Below are 15,685 nucleotides of genomic sequence, written 5' to 3' on the forward strand. Positions count from 1 at the left end.
CCCGGCACACTAGCAATACAGACTGCCGTGAACGACGCGTACCAAACACAGAAGAGAGGCAGCGTGAACGAGGTGGAGAAGCCTGCACGAGACAACAGCAGTGTCCGTTTCGTTCACATGAACGTCTCCTTCATGCCTACAAAACACAAAGGAAAAAAGACAAAAAATGGACCAAACAAGCAATGACAAAGCCAATAAATACCAACAAAAAAAAATGGGACAAAGACACACCCACAACTCCAACTATATAAAGGACTACAATCACTACCATCATTCTTTGCAAACAGGAGACACAGCCAGCAGCAAACACCAGTACACAGCAACCACAGACACACTCACAACTCACCCATCACACAATTAACACACCATCAGCACCTCATACAAAAGCACACAAACATACACACAGCAAAACCAACACCAACCCACCATCACTTGCACCCTCACACACCCATCACTCACCACCACCACCCATCACCATGCCTCCAAAGAAGAATCCAAAGTTCACAGATAGTGAGTTAGAAGTGCTGGTAGACGAGATCATCAGAGTAGAGCCACATTTGTTTGGTACATTGGTTCAAAGGACCCCCATCTCACAGAAAACCAAGATGTGGGCGAGAATTGTGGACAAGGTGAACGCACAAGCACCAGCAAGGCGCACAAAGGACGACATCCAGAACAGGTGGTTTTACATGCACAGGAGGGTCAAGAAACTCATCGAAAAAGATCACGCCCTGAGTAAGTGCACCGGCGGTGGCCCTCCTGCCAAACCAGTCTACTTCAGGACCTGGGAGGAGAAGGTGCAGGACATCCTACCACCAGAGAGCGTCCATGGCCTAACACACATCCCAGAGCCTGGTGAGAACACAAACAACATACCCAAGATTGTGTGGCAAGGGGACAGTGAAACCATGCACCCCAAGCAAAGCTACACCAACCAATAGATAATCAGCCCAAGATGTGTATGCCAGTCAGACACACACAATACCTGCCATCTCATAGTGACTGGGGACTGTGTCATGAAATGCACCAACCTACAAACAAATAGAGCAAGCCAGTGGCACTAAGCCAAATAGACCCTGCCAGACAGTTTGCCACCACAAACACACCACCTCACAGTGCAGCTGACTGTCAGAAAGGAATAGTGGGGTGCAGGTGAAGTGAGTGTAGCCAAAAGCATGATGGGGCCTGCAGTCACAGATAATGCACACCCTCCTGATTGGCCCATCAAGACCTCTCTGAAACATGCCCCCATCACAGGGAGTGGAAAATAACTGACAAGATGGCTGACACTGGGTCCTGCTGTTGGGAGCACAAAGCCCTGCTAGGGCTTGTGTGCAAATCAGAAGCAGGACACCACTGACTGACATCCTGAAAGACAACTTGCACGCCTTACAATGGAAGCACGTTTCATGATGGGAAGGAGGACTGACAGCCCTGACCATACTACTCAGCATGGGGAGACACCCCCCTTCAACACAAACTCCACACAACTCACCGGGTACAATGCATTGACACACACCTCATTGAAATATCAGCAAAAGACACCCCGTACTGGGTGCTGCTCACTTGGGACTTGTAGCCAAACAAACACCAGGATTTCACAGTCAGCCATCTTGCCATTGCTGTCACACCCCCTCACAGGGAAGCAGAGTCAAGAGGGAGGAAGTATGGGCATGCTGGGAAGGGGGGTGTAGTCAAGAGTATGATGGGAGTCGCAGTCACAGACAACCTACACCCAACCACATGGCCCAGCAAGATCAAACTGACCCATACTCGCCTCACAGGGAGTGGGAAGGGACTGACAAGATGGCTGACACTGGGCTCTGTTGTGGGGAGCACAAGGCCATGCTGGGACTTGTAGCCAAACAAACACCAGGATTTCAAAGTCAACCATCTTGCCATTGCTGTCACACCCCCTCACAGGGAAGCAGAGTCAAGAGGGAGGAAGTATGGGCATTCTGGGAAGGGGGGTGTAGACAAGAGTATGATGGTAGTCGCAGTCGCAGACAACCTATACCCACCCACATGGCCCAGCAAGATCAAACTGAACCATACTTGCCTCACAGGGAGTGGGAAGGGACTGACAAGATGTCTGACACTGGGCTCTGTTGTGGGGAGCACAAGGCCATGCTGGGAAATGGCCAACAACAATATCAAACTCTGTCTGTGACAAGCTGGGAAAAAGCAGTGTACAGGCAGGCATCTGTTTGAAAAGTAGAACATTTCATGTTTGTGAACCAACGATGCATATAGAAACATAAATCACATTGTGTGTCTCTTCCAAACACAGGCGGTGCTGGGCACCCAGCACCAAATGACGAGGATGCCCAGTCCCAGACTCTGGTGGACACTGAGCTCTCTGGTCTGACTCTCTCACTGTCCTCTTCGGATGACGACGACCAACCTGGCCCCTCCGGTGTGAGCCATCATGCAGCACCAGCAGCATCAACATCTGCCCCTCCTGTACCCACGCCTCCAGCATCTGGACACCGACAGTGCACCCCCGCCAACACGGACAGACAATCAACACCCACAGCACAGGGACACAGGACCCCCCCGGAAGCTACAGCCAACACCACCAGCAACACCACTCAAGGGGTCCCAGTGTCACCTGTGCGTACCGCTGCTGGTCCTGCCCGTGTGGAGAGGGGTGCTGGGAGGGATGGGAGGCACAGGGCACGCCTTGCAGAGGGGTCTGGACTGCATGATGACCCCCAACTGGCACGCATCTGAGATGCGTACCAGGATAGCACCGGAGGATTTGGCCAGGTAGTGGGGATCCTCAAGGACATGCAACACAAGCAGGTCGCCCACCATGCCCACATAGAGGTTAAGTGGGATGACATCACTGCAGTGCATCGGGACATACTACAATGCCTCCGCCAGATCAACACCAACCTGTCTACACCCCCCTGTGTGCCCACAACATCTGTCGCAGCACCATCTGCCAGCGCCACAGGGAGGGAGGAGGACTCTGGCGGAGAGTCCCCTGCACCGCAGAGGCCTGCACATGAGGATCCCCCCCCCGGAAGAAGAGGGGTCGTCCGAAGAAGGACATGTGAGAGGCAGATGTCCCAGCACATCCCCCAGAACCTCCAAACCTGTTCTGGACAATGTTCTTTGTGCGCAACCCGTTCACCTTGTCCAATCGCACACAACTCGCCCACATGACATGGAGGGTTCATGTTGGCCCAATGTATCAGATGACTGTGGACTTTACTCTGGACATTTCATCTACCAGCACTTCCAACTCCAATGTGAACTTTGGATTCCCAAACCACTGTACAGCACCCACCATCCTGTGCACATTCCTCACACATGTTTGTAAATAAACTCACCAGTACACCATACTTGCCTCTGTTGTGATTCCAACTTGTCATGTTCAGGGAGATGTCGATCTGCTACACAACACAGTGCATGCCAAATACTGCAACAATGTGACCAACGTAAGGTGAGTCATCGGGATGTGACACACGTGAGGGACACACACCACTATGGCAACACAAAACATACTCACCATGGCCATGTTACTCATCACACACAGTGATGACCTGAAACATATTGGCATGCACAGACACAACACCAAGCCCAGTCAGTGGTAACAAGTCCACAGGTGAGGTAAGCAGATGTCACTCAGATGTGGGAAGACAGAAAACGCACATTACAAAACGTAGCACAGGTTCATTACACATCAGCAACACGTTTATTCCACACTAGTTGCACGGTAATTCTACGTAACAGTGGACACACGCTCACAATGTATTGGAGAATGGAAGTCCAGGGATGTGTGGTACATCAGTTGATGGGAATTGGCAACTTCCACACTGGTGTTGGCTTCTGGGTGTTGGGGGTCAGTGTTGACTACACAACAGGCAAAATACCCTGGGAAGGACAGACAAGATACAGTCAAAAGCACAGAAGAACAGGAGAGAAATACAATACACATGCACAAAACATGTTGCAAAACACCTACACAAACACTAGTTAGCAGTACTACCCTATTGTGGAGTACACACCACCTAAATGGACACATCACAGCACGCAACACATTCCAGGTTACCTCCATACATTCACATAACAACCCTGGAAACTCACATTCAGGTGAAGAAGTTGTTGATGGGCTGGGAGCGGACATCACCATCATCTTCATCATCACTGGCATCTTGGCCCAGGCCTGGATTCTCCACAGGTGCCGGACGTTGGTCGTCGTCATCGTCATCCTGGATGAGAGGCACCTCCTTCCGTACCGCCATGTTGTGTAGCATGCAGCAGACAAGGATTATTTTGCACAACTTTGCAGGCTCATATGGGAGGGTCCCTCCAGTCTTATCCAGGCAGTGAAAGCGGCTTTTCAGGAGGCCGAATGTCTGCTCAATCACCCTCCTGCTCCGACCCTGTGCCTCATTGTAGCGCATCTCGGCTGGTGTGACAGGGTTCCTGAGGGGTGTCAGCAACCACGGCATGTTGGGGTATCCGGAGTCACCTACACACACAAAAATGAACAAGTAGCTGAGTTTTGTAGGAGTGCGGAATACAACAGTGACAAACACACACAATGAGAAACAGTCAGTACACATCGACAAGCCAGGCACGCTGAGCTGGCATCTGTGACATCAGCGTTGCAATGCGACTACTCCTCATAATGTAGGCATCGTGTGCTGAACCAGGGAAATGTGCACACACATATGTGATCGACATGTCAGTAAGATAGACCACCAGAGCATTGATCGAATGGTAGTGCTTCCTGTTCCGGTATGCCTGCTCATGTGCCTGTGGTGGTATCAGGGCAACATGTGTCCCATCAATAGATCCGATGACGTTCGGCATCCTCCCCAGTGTATAAAAGGAATCCTTAATTTCAGGGAGTTCATTTGGGCTCGGGAACTTGATATACAGGTCGAGGAATTGCAACATCCCCTCCAAGACATCACTTAGCACCCGACTAAACATCGTTTGTGACATACCACCAGCAGTAGCCACAGTGTACTGGAAGGTACCGGTAGCAAAGAAGTGGAGGGCTGCCATCACCTTCACCTCTGGGGTTAGTGCTGTAGGGTGTGTCTGGCCAGGTAGCAGATGTGGCGCAAACTGCTCCGCCAACTCCGCAATCAGTGGCCTGGTGAAGCGGTACCGTCAGATGCAGTCGCGTTCCTGCATGTTTGCAAGGTCTGGGAATGGACGATGGACAGCTGGTGCCCTGCAGTACAGAGATGCACAAAGGAAGATTGTCAGTACAACCACACATGTGGCCATGACCACGATCACTATCACATGCTAGTTCATGACATTACACAATGTACTGAGGTGTGTGCTGTTGGGCATGGACACATATGTCACCTACAAGACCACCACCTCACATCTCAATTCCACATGTCCACATGAGTCCCATGTAGTGCAGTGGGCCAATCATCTGGCTGTGTCACCCAACCTATGTGCTGCTGCAATGTTCAAAAAACACACCCCAGTGACAATTGAGGCCTCATGTCTCCCAGGCATCACAGATCTTTGCCATGCAGAAACCCAGGCTCCCTGTATTGCCACATCAACAAAGCAATGGACATGGCGTAGCATGTACACACCACAAGGCAAGCGTAAGTCCCACAGGTAGTGGCCACTGTTGTTCCTGCCGGCCCTACATGTACGTCTCTTAGACACACACCCCATCAAGGCTGATGCATATACCACATGGATGTGGAGACTGTCACCCATTGGTAACATGTGATCAGACACATCTGAGACACAACATGCACACAGACTGTGGGTGCACATTGGTATTGTGGCTACAGGTCTCACTGTGACGGACATGTCATCACCCCCAGGACTCAGGGAATATGTGACATGTCCTAAACATATCCAACCTGACACTGTGGCCTTGACTCATGCCCATTACTCTACAATCGCACATCACAGTGGTAATGTGCACAACACACAAAGGATTCTGCCCCATGTACACGTGCACAGCCTGGGAGTGGCTGCATAAATTGCCAGCCAAAAAAACAGCTGTGGCCCCCCCAGACACCCAGGGAATGCAGCCTTACATGCCATGGAACACTGTGTGGCCAATACTATAGTGTGGCAGGTGTGCGCAGATGTCCATGGCCAGTATATGTGTGTTTCATCCGTATAATAGTAACACTAATGAGGTCCGACACGGGTGACTATGCGTACGCATTGCACGATCATGTCCGAGCCGTGCGTACCCTTTGGCATTGAATGTAATGAGGTCCGACGTGGGTGACAATGCGTACGCATTGCACGGGTCATGTCCGAGCCGTGCGTATGCTTTGTCATTGAATGCAATGAGGTCCGACGCGGGTGACAATGCGTACGCATTGCACGGGTCATGTCTGAGCCATGCGTACGCTTTGTCATTGAATGCAATGAGGTCCGACGAGGGTGACAATGTGTACGCATTGCACGGGTCATGTCCGAGCCATGCGTACGCTTTGTCATTGAATGCAATGAGGTCCGACGCGGGTGACAATGTGTACGCATTGCATGGGTCATGTCCGAGCCGTGCGTACGCTTTGTCATTGAATGCAATGAGGTCCGACTCGGGTGACAATGTGTACGCATTGCACGGGTCATGTCTGAGCCGTGCGTACGCTTTGTCATTGAATGCAATGAGGTCCGACGCGAGTGACTATCATGCATACGCGTCAGACAGGCATGGTCCGAGACAGGCATACGCCTTGACCATTGAATGGTATGGAGACGGGTGCATGTGCACATTCAAAATACGCGTTGTACAGTCAGTTGAACGAGTCGTGCGCACCCATTGGCTCTGGACTGTCATGGAGACGGATGCGGATTCAAAAGTTGTACGAGTTGTGCACTGGAAATTCAGTTGGATGCCTACAACAATATTGCAATTTCAAGTGTTCCATGAAGGTGAAGATTTGAACGATGCGGAAGGCATGTACGGGTCGTACTTTTAAATGGATTGGCCAGATTCATAGAATGCAACCGTGTTGGACCTATCACTTGGGACACATGCCACAGAGGCTGCCTCTGCAGCACAGACATAAGGCTGGCTAGCCCCCAGGGAGCTCACTTGCCTGCACTACATGCTACTGGACCACATCCCTGCTACCACTGCTGCTGTCTATGCATCCTCTGGCTCCTGCTATGGCACGTACTCTGGAGAGGGCCCCAGCCTTCACTGAGGAGGAGAAGCAGGCCCTGCTGGACGGGCTCCATCCAGAGTACAGAAAGCTCTATAGGAAACCAGGGGAGCAGGTGAGTGTGCAGTCCACTGCCTTCCTAATTATGCATGTTGTCTGACTAGAAGTACTAGCAGTGTGTACACCAGTGGCAAGCAGTCTCAATGACTGCTTCCATCCCCCAAAGTGTGTAGGTACATGCAATGAATAGTTTTCCTGCTGCTAAAGTGCATTATTGCAAGCTCAAACTATCCAGGCATTGTTAACATGTCAGACATGCATGTGCTTTTGCAATCCCCATGGTTGCACTACCTGTGTAATTTATTTCCCTTTGTGATGATGACATGTCTATCCAAATGTGTGCTGCAGCAATCTGGGGCATGTGTGCTAATGTACTTTTCACTTTGTCCTCCTCACAGGTTGATGCCCTCCAGAAGCAGGAGATCTGGCTGACCTTCGCCCGGGCTGTTCGTTCTGTGGGGGTATACAAGCGCCAGATCCACAACTGCCAGAAGATGGGGCAGGAACTTCGGGGCTGGACCCGGAGGATAGCTAGAGTCCAGCTGAAGCTGTCACCTCCACGCAGGAGGGGTGGACACCGGACCCTGACTCCCCACATGCTCCGTATCCTGGCGGTGGTCTTCCCGGACCTGGATAGGCAGCTGAAGGCCAGACAGCAGCAGGAAGGGGGTGAGTCCATGTCTGATCTGTGTACTATGTCTGACATGCAAATAGTAGTCTTTTGTCCTGCTCACACTTCCACGTTACGTAGCTCTTGTAGTCCCAAACTCAGGTCCCTCATTTGTGTGATGCACCCTCCTCATCTGTTCCACAGGAGTGGCCCCTCCAATCTGTTGCTTGTGTCACTAGGGCACTGTGTCCCTGCAGTCAGCTATGCTTCAGGTACCGGTCAGCATCAGTTCCCGTGAATCTGTTGTGTGTTTCATGGGTGGGTCAATTGTTTACACAATGCCTGAGATCTGACATGTGATCTGTGTGTGCCCTTGAGATGTGTACAAATTGCTGGTCTGACTCACAACATGTGGCTGGGGTATTCCAAACAAACTCATGCAGCAGGGGACTCCAATTTAGGGGCCTCAGGAGTATGTATAGCAAGTATGTCCCACTTGCTTAGCCACCTGACTACTGTCCAGGGCCAAACACTGTTTCACTTAGTCCTGGCCTGTCATGCCCCCTCAAGGGCATTTACAAACACTCTGTAATCCCACTCCTGTGTATGAAATTGCAGGTTGTGCTCAGTGACATGTGCCCTCAGGTGTCTGCCTCTGTGTCATCAGGGTGTGGCTTGTTGCTACGTACAACTGGGTGTCCATGATTCTGAGGGTCAGCATGACATCTGCGATGTGACTGTGAGAGACAAGACCTGTGTGACATATAGGTGTGTGATCATCTGACAGCGCACAATGGTGTATGCAACTGTGTCCTTCATGCAGCTGGGTTACATGCATGGCAAACTGTGATGTGTTAATATACAGGGATTTGTGTTTGCTGACACTCATATGTCTGATTTGCATGATGTGGGGTCTTCTGGGTCCTGGATATGTTGTTTGCATGGGATGGGCAAGTGCGCCGGTCATCTCCTGAGTTTGCTATACCCCAGAGTTAGGATTGTGAGTCTGTGCATATTGTTGTTGTCTGGATGCCCTGTCCCTGTGACAGGAGACAGTGTTGACTGACTTTCTGGCCATACCAGTGCCATGGCATGTAACTTGCTATGAGTGAGCCTGCATTGTGTTCAAGTGTGCACCATGCACCACATTGTGGCATTGACCATCAGGACAGGAGTACATCATAGTGTGTGTTGCTGGCATGCATCACAAGCATGTGGAATGAGTCTCTGCCCATCCCTTCATCCGGACACCTGTACTGAGTCAGTAGCAAGAGATGTGCTGTGTGTATAGTGACATACTCCTACATGTTCACTTGCATGTACAACTGATGTGTGGGTGGTGCATGTTGGCACATTGGGGTGTTAGCATCCAACATGCAACAGACATATGTGTGAAAGTCAAGGAGGGATATGTGTGCCATGGTTGATGTTGAGAATGACAATTGTCTTATCCTAAACAGTGTTGGCACTTTGAGCCGTGTTCGGCTGATGATGCCAGGGCTTGCCCTGTGATGTGATGTACTCACTACGGTGTGTGCAGTCAGTGCAGGTGACTGATGTAGTTCTGTTACTTCCTATTCCTATCCAGATACATCCACTGCCACATGAGGGGACAGCTCCACGGACCAGGAGGAGCCACAGAGCCTTACAGGGACAGAAGGAGAGGAGTCGGGTGGACCCAGTGGCACGGAGGGCGAGTTGAGCCACACAGAGTAGTCGTCAGCACCACCCCCAGCTGAGGGCCACAGCAGCTCTGAGGATGACTCCCTTGTGGAGGCGGTTGTCAGCAGCCACCAAACCCCAGCTAGTGAGGCTGTCTCCACCCCCGCCACCAACACCACCACCACCCCCCTCCCATCAGCTCCCATCCCAGAGGTCCTTGTGGTTTCCCGTGTTCGTGAGCATGTCTCCTTTGTGCCAGGCACCGCACCCCCTGCCCCTGTGTCCCCTGCTGCCCTGAGTGAGGAGTCTGTGGACTTACTTCAACAGATCCATGTAGGGCAGACGTCGATGCTGAAGGTCCTCCATGCACACACAGGTCTCTTGACACAACTGGTGTCATTCATGGAGGACATTTCCTCGGGCGTGTCTGCCCTACAGAGGACCAATCAGTCAGTGGCCTCCTCCCTGATGGCAGCAGTGTCCCCCTCCAACAGTCCCGCACCCCTCCTACCCCTGCACCACCCACGATTCCTAGCACCCTACCTGTCCCAAGCACAGAAACCCCCAAACCAAGATCTAGACGTGCACACAAGCGAGTGCAGGGGACTGATTCCACACTCACAGGGGCTGGTTTGCTGACACACACACAGTCATCCACAACCACTCCACTGTCCTCCGAGACCTCTCCCTCCCAGCCCTCTTCCCTTGCCTCACCTGCAACCCCATCCCCCCAGAAGCTCTTCCTCTGTGACCATGGCCACTTCCCCACCGACCCTGCCGATCCTGATTACAAGGGGAAGAGGAAGTTCCCACACACAGAAGGGAGTGCCCCTCACACCCGGACACCCTCCCCCAGGCGCAGTCAGACCGAGACGCCCACCCGCCAGTCCCCCTGGCACCAGAAGAGCAAGACCCCCGCCACCACGCAGCTCCAAGGCAAAGTCTCCGTCCTCCATCCCCCAGGCCACCACTCCAGAGGTTCCCCCGCAACTCCCTGCCCTGGGTTCCCCCACACACAGGTACACCATCCCCAAAATGCTAAGGCTATCCCCCCTAGCACTTGCTCCTCCACACCTGGTCAGACAGTTGGTGCCACTGATGTGGGGACCGTGTCCCCCCCCCTGCCGACCTCACCTGTCCCACATTCCGCTCCCATGGATGTAGGCACTGCTTTGGAGTCCACGACCACCCCGTCTGACTTGGGCACTGCAGTGGTGAGCCAATCCACTCCATCTGACTTGTGCCCCACAGTTGTGACAGCACCCACCACTTCAATCAGCTCCACTGCAGTTGCAAGTGTCTCGCCTGCATCCACCACCTCTTCACTGCCTCCTTCTGCTGCGCCCTGATCCTGTCCCTGCGGTGCCTGCCCCCATGTCTGCCCCTCCGAGGGGATGACCCCGGTCCTTAGCAGTGCAGGCAAGCAAGGTGTAACAGTTGTCACTCTAGTTCACCCCTTGGCATTTGGACATGGACTGGCCATTGGCCTTTTGTTTGCACAGACGTTTAGATTTTCATAGACTGAATTTTTCACTCTAGTTCACTCCTTGGCATTTGGACATGGACTGGCCATTGGCCTTTTGTTAGAACAGACGTTTCACTTTTAATATGCTGAATAAAGCTTTTTTCTTTATCCCTGTGAACTTGATTTAGCTGTAAATTATGTTGATGTTGTTTTACATGCCCTTGCACCTGTAATGCTTGGTTTACAATGTTGATTACTGATGTGCTGATGTGAGGTACTCCCTGTGGTCCATGAGATATGTATCCTATTCTGGTGGGTATCCATGTCATCCTTTGCAGCTACGTGGGTGTGTCAGGATCAACTATTTGTGTACATCTCTCTGTGAGCATTTCATTGGCATGGTCACATCTGTGGCTTGCACCCCTGCACATATGATGTGCTTCCCATTGTCCAATGTGTCACTTCCACTTACTTTGTGCTCATCATTACTGGACCTACAGGTGTGGGCATCATTGTAATAGGAGCAACTGGGGCCTCTGTGCAATTTGCTAGACATATGTTTTGGGTATGTGCAGATGACTTAGGGGAGACTCATGTACCCAGGCTGTTGTGACCAGAGCCTTCATTGTGTGGTAACTGATGGCTGACTGACCAAGTGTTCTGTAGACATGAGTGGGACTTGCAGTGAATATGTTTGGCACAGCTGGGCTCCCACAGGAGTTGTGTCCCCTCGTGTCCACATACCTGTTCATACACAGACAGTGTCCCCTTGATATGTTCCTGTTGTTGATGCTTGCTGATTGGTACTGGGTTCATCCCACTACTTTTCCAATGGGCTACCAGATGTGTGGGTGCATGACACACTACTGTTAATTGGTGTATCATCATTGGGATTTGTCAGTTCTTAGTGGTGATGATGTTTTCAGACACAGATGGGACACAGTCAGGCACTTGTTTGTTCGCAATATCATGTAGTTGTCCCTAGGTGGTAGTTTTCAGTGATTTAGACATTTGTACATGTGTGTGACTGCTCTCACTTGTCGGGTTCACGGCTGCGATGCTGGCAGGTGTCAGCATGTGTGCCTTGTGTTTCTCCTTGGCATCTGCATTGTCCTGGGACTGTGGCAGGGATTCTGAAGGTTACATGAGCTTTGCGGTCATGGCCATGTACCGCATACTGTGCAGTATGTCTGTCATTCCCCAGGGTTGTAAACTGTCCTTGTGTGATGTGTCTGTGCACCTTAGCTCATCCCAACATTCCTGTGTTTGTCATGGGTGCATGTGCAATGTCACCTGTCCATGTGGGCTTCACAGATACACATTGTTGCAGTTCAGGGTGTGTGGTGTTGAGGGTGGACTGATGTGAATGTTTGCATGGATGGTCCCCTAGCTCCCGTTTGTCCATGGATGAGGGGCTATGCTGAGTGATTTGTGTTTGTGTATGTGTGATGTACGTTTGTGGCACAGGACACATGTCTGGGTTTCCCAGTTTGTACGACATCTGCCTTTGTCATCACAGTGGAGGTGTCATGCATGCTTGTGTCACCCCACTGTCTGGTCCCTGGGGGTAGTGGTGTTGTGTGTCAGTCCCTTGCTGTGTTAGTTGGTGTTCATTCCAGCTTGTGTCACATGTGTCTGTTGTGCTCCCTCTCATCTCCCAATACCTGATTGCCCACTGAGGGTGTCCCAATGATGGATTACTTTTGTATGGCACTGTGTCCACATCTGTATCACTGTGGATCAGCCCCCCTCATGTGTTGTGTAGTTGCCTGGGGATATTGTGACACACACACACATGTTGTGTCCGATGTGCAGTGTGAGTTTGCCTGTTTGTGTCTGTGCATCTGCACCAGTGCATTGGTATTGCTGTTGTGGGCCTTTGTCTGGATGCTGTTTCTGTGATTTTACATGCTGTCCCGTGAGTCATTTCGCATCATTGTGCACATTCATCCTGGTTGTTGGGTGCCATTGCTGGCATCGAATGTGAGTTTGTGAGCTGACACTTACAGTCTACACATGTTTTAATTGGTGTGTCTATGTTCGAGATGTGTGCATGCTTGGTGATGGTCGCTTCTGCTGTTGTGTCATCGTACGCTGTATGCATTGTCAGCCCCCATGTGTTGTGCTTGTCTGCACATGGCCGAGAGTGTTATGTTTTCACAGCACTGTTAGCCTCACCACATCTCTGTGTGTATGGGACACAACCACTAGTTTGCCCCAGAAGTGTTTGATGTGTTGGGAGCAGGGATCATGCATGCTGTTTGTTATTTGCAGCTTTGACCATGATGACACTTACCTTTTGGTCACTGTGATGAGTGGGGTTTGGTCCCCATCACCACAGTGCTCCATATATGCTGCATTTTGTGAGCCCCCACTAAACTTCTGTTCTACACAGTGAGGGGGTATTCTTTTTACATTGCCACAGTGCTATGGTGATGCTTGCCTTGTGTATGTCACACTCATGTGTTGGTCACGCATGTGCTGTTACTTACATTGTACGCTCGGAGCCATAATCACTGTTGTGGGCATTTGTCATAATGTTATGGGGGATGTATTTTGTGGACATACCTGTTGTTGGAGTATGCTGGATGTGTTGTGCATCACCCATCCTATGGCTGGGGGTGGCAGGGGTGATGGGCAACATCAGCCATATGGGTGTGGATGGCAGAGGTGATGGGAAACATCAGCCCTATGACGGGGAGTGGCAGGGGTGATGGGCAACAGGTCCCCTATGGGTGGGGGTGGCAGGGGTGAGGGGCAACTTCAGCCTGAGGCTGGGGGTGGCAGGGGTGATGGGCAACATAAGCCCTATGGCTGGGGGTGGCAGGGGTGATGAGCAACATAAGCACTATGGGTGGGGGTGGCAGGGGTGATGGGCAACAGGTCCCCTGTGAGTGGGGGTGGCAGAGGTGATGGGCAACATCAGCCCTATGGCTGGGTGTGGCAGGGGTGATGGGCAACATAAGCCCTATGGCTGGGGGTGGCAGGGGTGATGGGCAACATAAGCACTATGGGTGGGGGTGGCAGGAGTGATGGGCACCAGGTCCCCTATGGCTGGGGGTGGCAGGGGTGATGGGCACCAGGTCCCCTATGGCTGGGGGTGGCAGGGGTGATGGGCAACAGGTCCCCTGTGAATAAGGGTGGCAGGGGTGATGGGCAACATAAACCCTATGGCTGGGGGTGGCAGGGGTGATGGGCAACATAAGCACTATGGGGGGGGTGGCAGGGGTGATGGGCAACAGGTTCCATGTGAGTGGGGGTGGCAGAGGTGATGGGCAACATCAGCCCCATGGGTGGGGGTGGCAGGGGTGATGGGCAACAGGTCCCCTGTGAGTGGGGATGGCAGGGGTGATGGGCAACATGAGCCCTATGGCTGGGGGTGGCAGGGGTGATAGGCAACATAGGCCCTATGGCTGGGGGTGGCAGGGGTGATGGGCAACATAAGCACTATGGATGGGGTTGGCAGGGGTGCTGGGCAACAGGTCCCCTATGGGTGGGGGTGGCAGGGGTGCTGGGCAACAGGTCCCCTGTGAGTGGGGGTGGCAGGGGTGATGGGCAACAGGTCCCCTGTGAGTGGGGGTGGCAGGGGTGATGAGCAACTGGTCCCCTGTGAGTGGGGGTGGCAGGGGTGATGGGCAACATAAGCCCTATGGCTGGGGGTGGCAGGGGTGATGGGCAACATCAGCCATATGGGTGTGGATGGCAGGGGTGATGGGCAACATAAGCCCTATGGCTGGAAGTGGCAGGGGTGATGGGCAACAGGTCCCCTGTGAGTGGGGGTGGCAGTACTGATGGGCAACAGATCCACTATGGGTGGGGGTGTTTGTGGTGCTGGCCATGCAACCCCTATGGTGGGCTGTTGTTAGTGGCCAGGATGTGGATCCCCTGTGTGTGTGTGCTATTTTGCAGGTACGTGGCGTTTGTTTGTGTTGTAGGTGTCTGACTTACCGCCTGCGCCGTCGGTCGCTGATCCGGTCATAGATGCAGAGTACTGGTATGACCTGCGTGATGGGATTCATGATGTGTTCGTGTCGTACACGCTGCTTGTTGCTCCGTCTCGTACCCGCTGCAAGCTGGTCTGTCACGTAGCCGTGTATTGATTTGTGGCACGAATCGCAGCTAATATGCTTGTTTTCCGGATGCTGTGACGTCCCGTGCATGACGACCCGTCCATCGCGTAGGAAGTACGCATCGTACTTGTCATGCCGGAAGCTGCTATGGATACTGCTTCCGGGTGACTCGGTCCATCTTTAGGAGGTACGGCTTGGACGGAGAATGGGGCTTGATTCACAGCCTACGTGTCGGTCGTGTTTTTGGCAGTTATGTGCATCGTACTTACTCTACAGGACGGACCGGCTCCGGGTACGTGTCGGTCGCACGGTAAGGCTACGGACAGCTGTCCGACCGGCCATTGGAATCGGCCCCAGAATGTTAAAACCAACTTCACAAAAAGATGTATTTTATCATTCTGAGTTCAGGCATACTAAATTTGAATTTCTACCATGTTCCCTGAGTCAATTAGGATTATAAGATGTAATAATCAAACTGCCCATTCTGGCCTATGGAGAACAGGTAGTCTTGCAAGAGTGAAAAACGAAAATGCTGTAATTCACTATGAGAACATGCCACACACACACCATGGCATGTCCTACCTGAAATACTTACGATGTACCCTGCCCTTGGGCCTACCATAGGGGTGTCTGATATGAAGAAAAGGTAAGGTTTAGGGACTGGCAAGTGGGTGCACTTGTCCAGTCAGCATGA

The 15,685-nt window shown here is 52.1% G+C and overlaps 2 long non-coding RNA genes across 2 annotated transcripts in view; one reads left to right on the plus strand and one right to left on the minus strand.

The window, feature by feature from the left end:
• LOC146812392 (uncharacterized) overlaps window positions 1-15,685 on the plus strand; it is a 153,519-nt gene that overhangs the window by 36,885 nt on the left and 100,949 nt on the right. The window lies entirely within an intron of this gene.
• LOC146812393 (uncharacterized) overlaps window positions 1,026-15,685 on the minus strand; it is a 69,077-nt gene continuing 54,417 nt past the window's right edge. The window contains exons 2-3 of the long non-coding RNA XR_014966845.1: window positions 4,096-4,483; window positions 1,026-3,882 (exon numbers count right to left, since the gene is read on the minus strand). This is a non-coding gene — a long non-coding RNA (uncharacterized LOC146812393). The remainder of the gene's footprint in view (window positions 3,883-4,095; window positions 4,484-15,685) is intronic.

This window comes from Triturus cristatus, chromosome 7 (genome assembly GCF_964204655.1).
Source record: "Triturus cristatus chromosome 7, aTriCri1.1, whole genome shotgun sequence".
NCBI classification, from domain to species: Eukaryota; Metazoa; Chordata; class Amphibia; order Caudata; family Salamandridae; genus Triturus; species Triturus cristatus.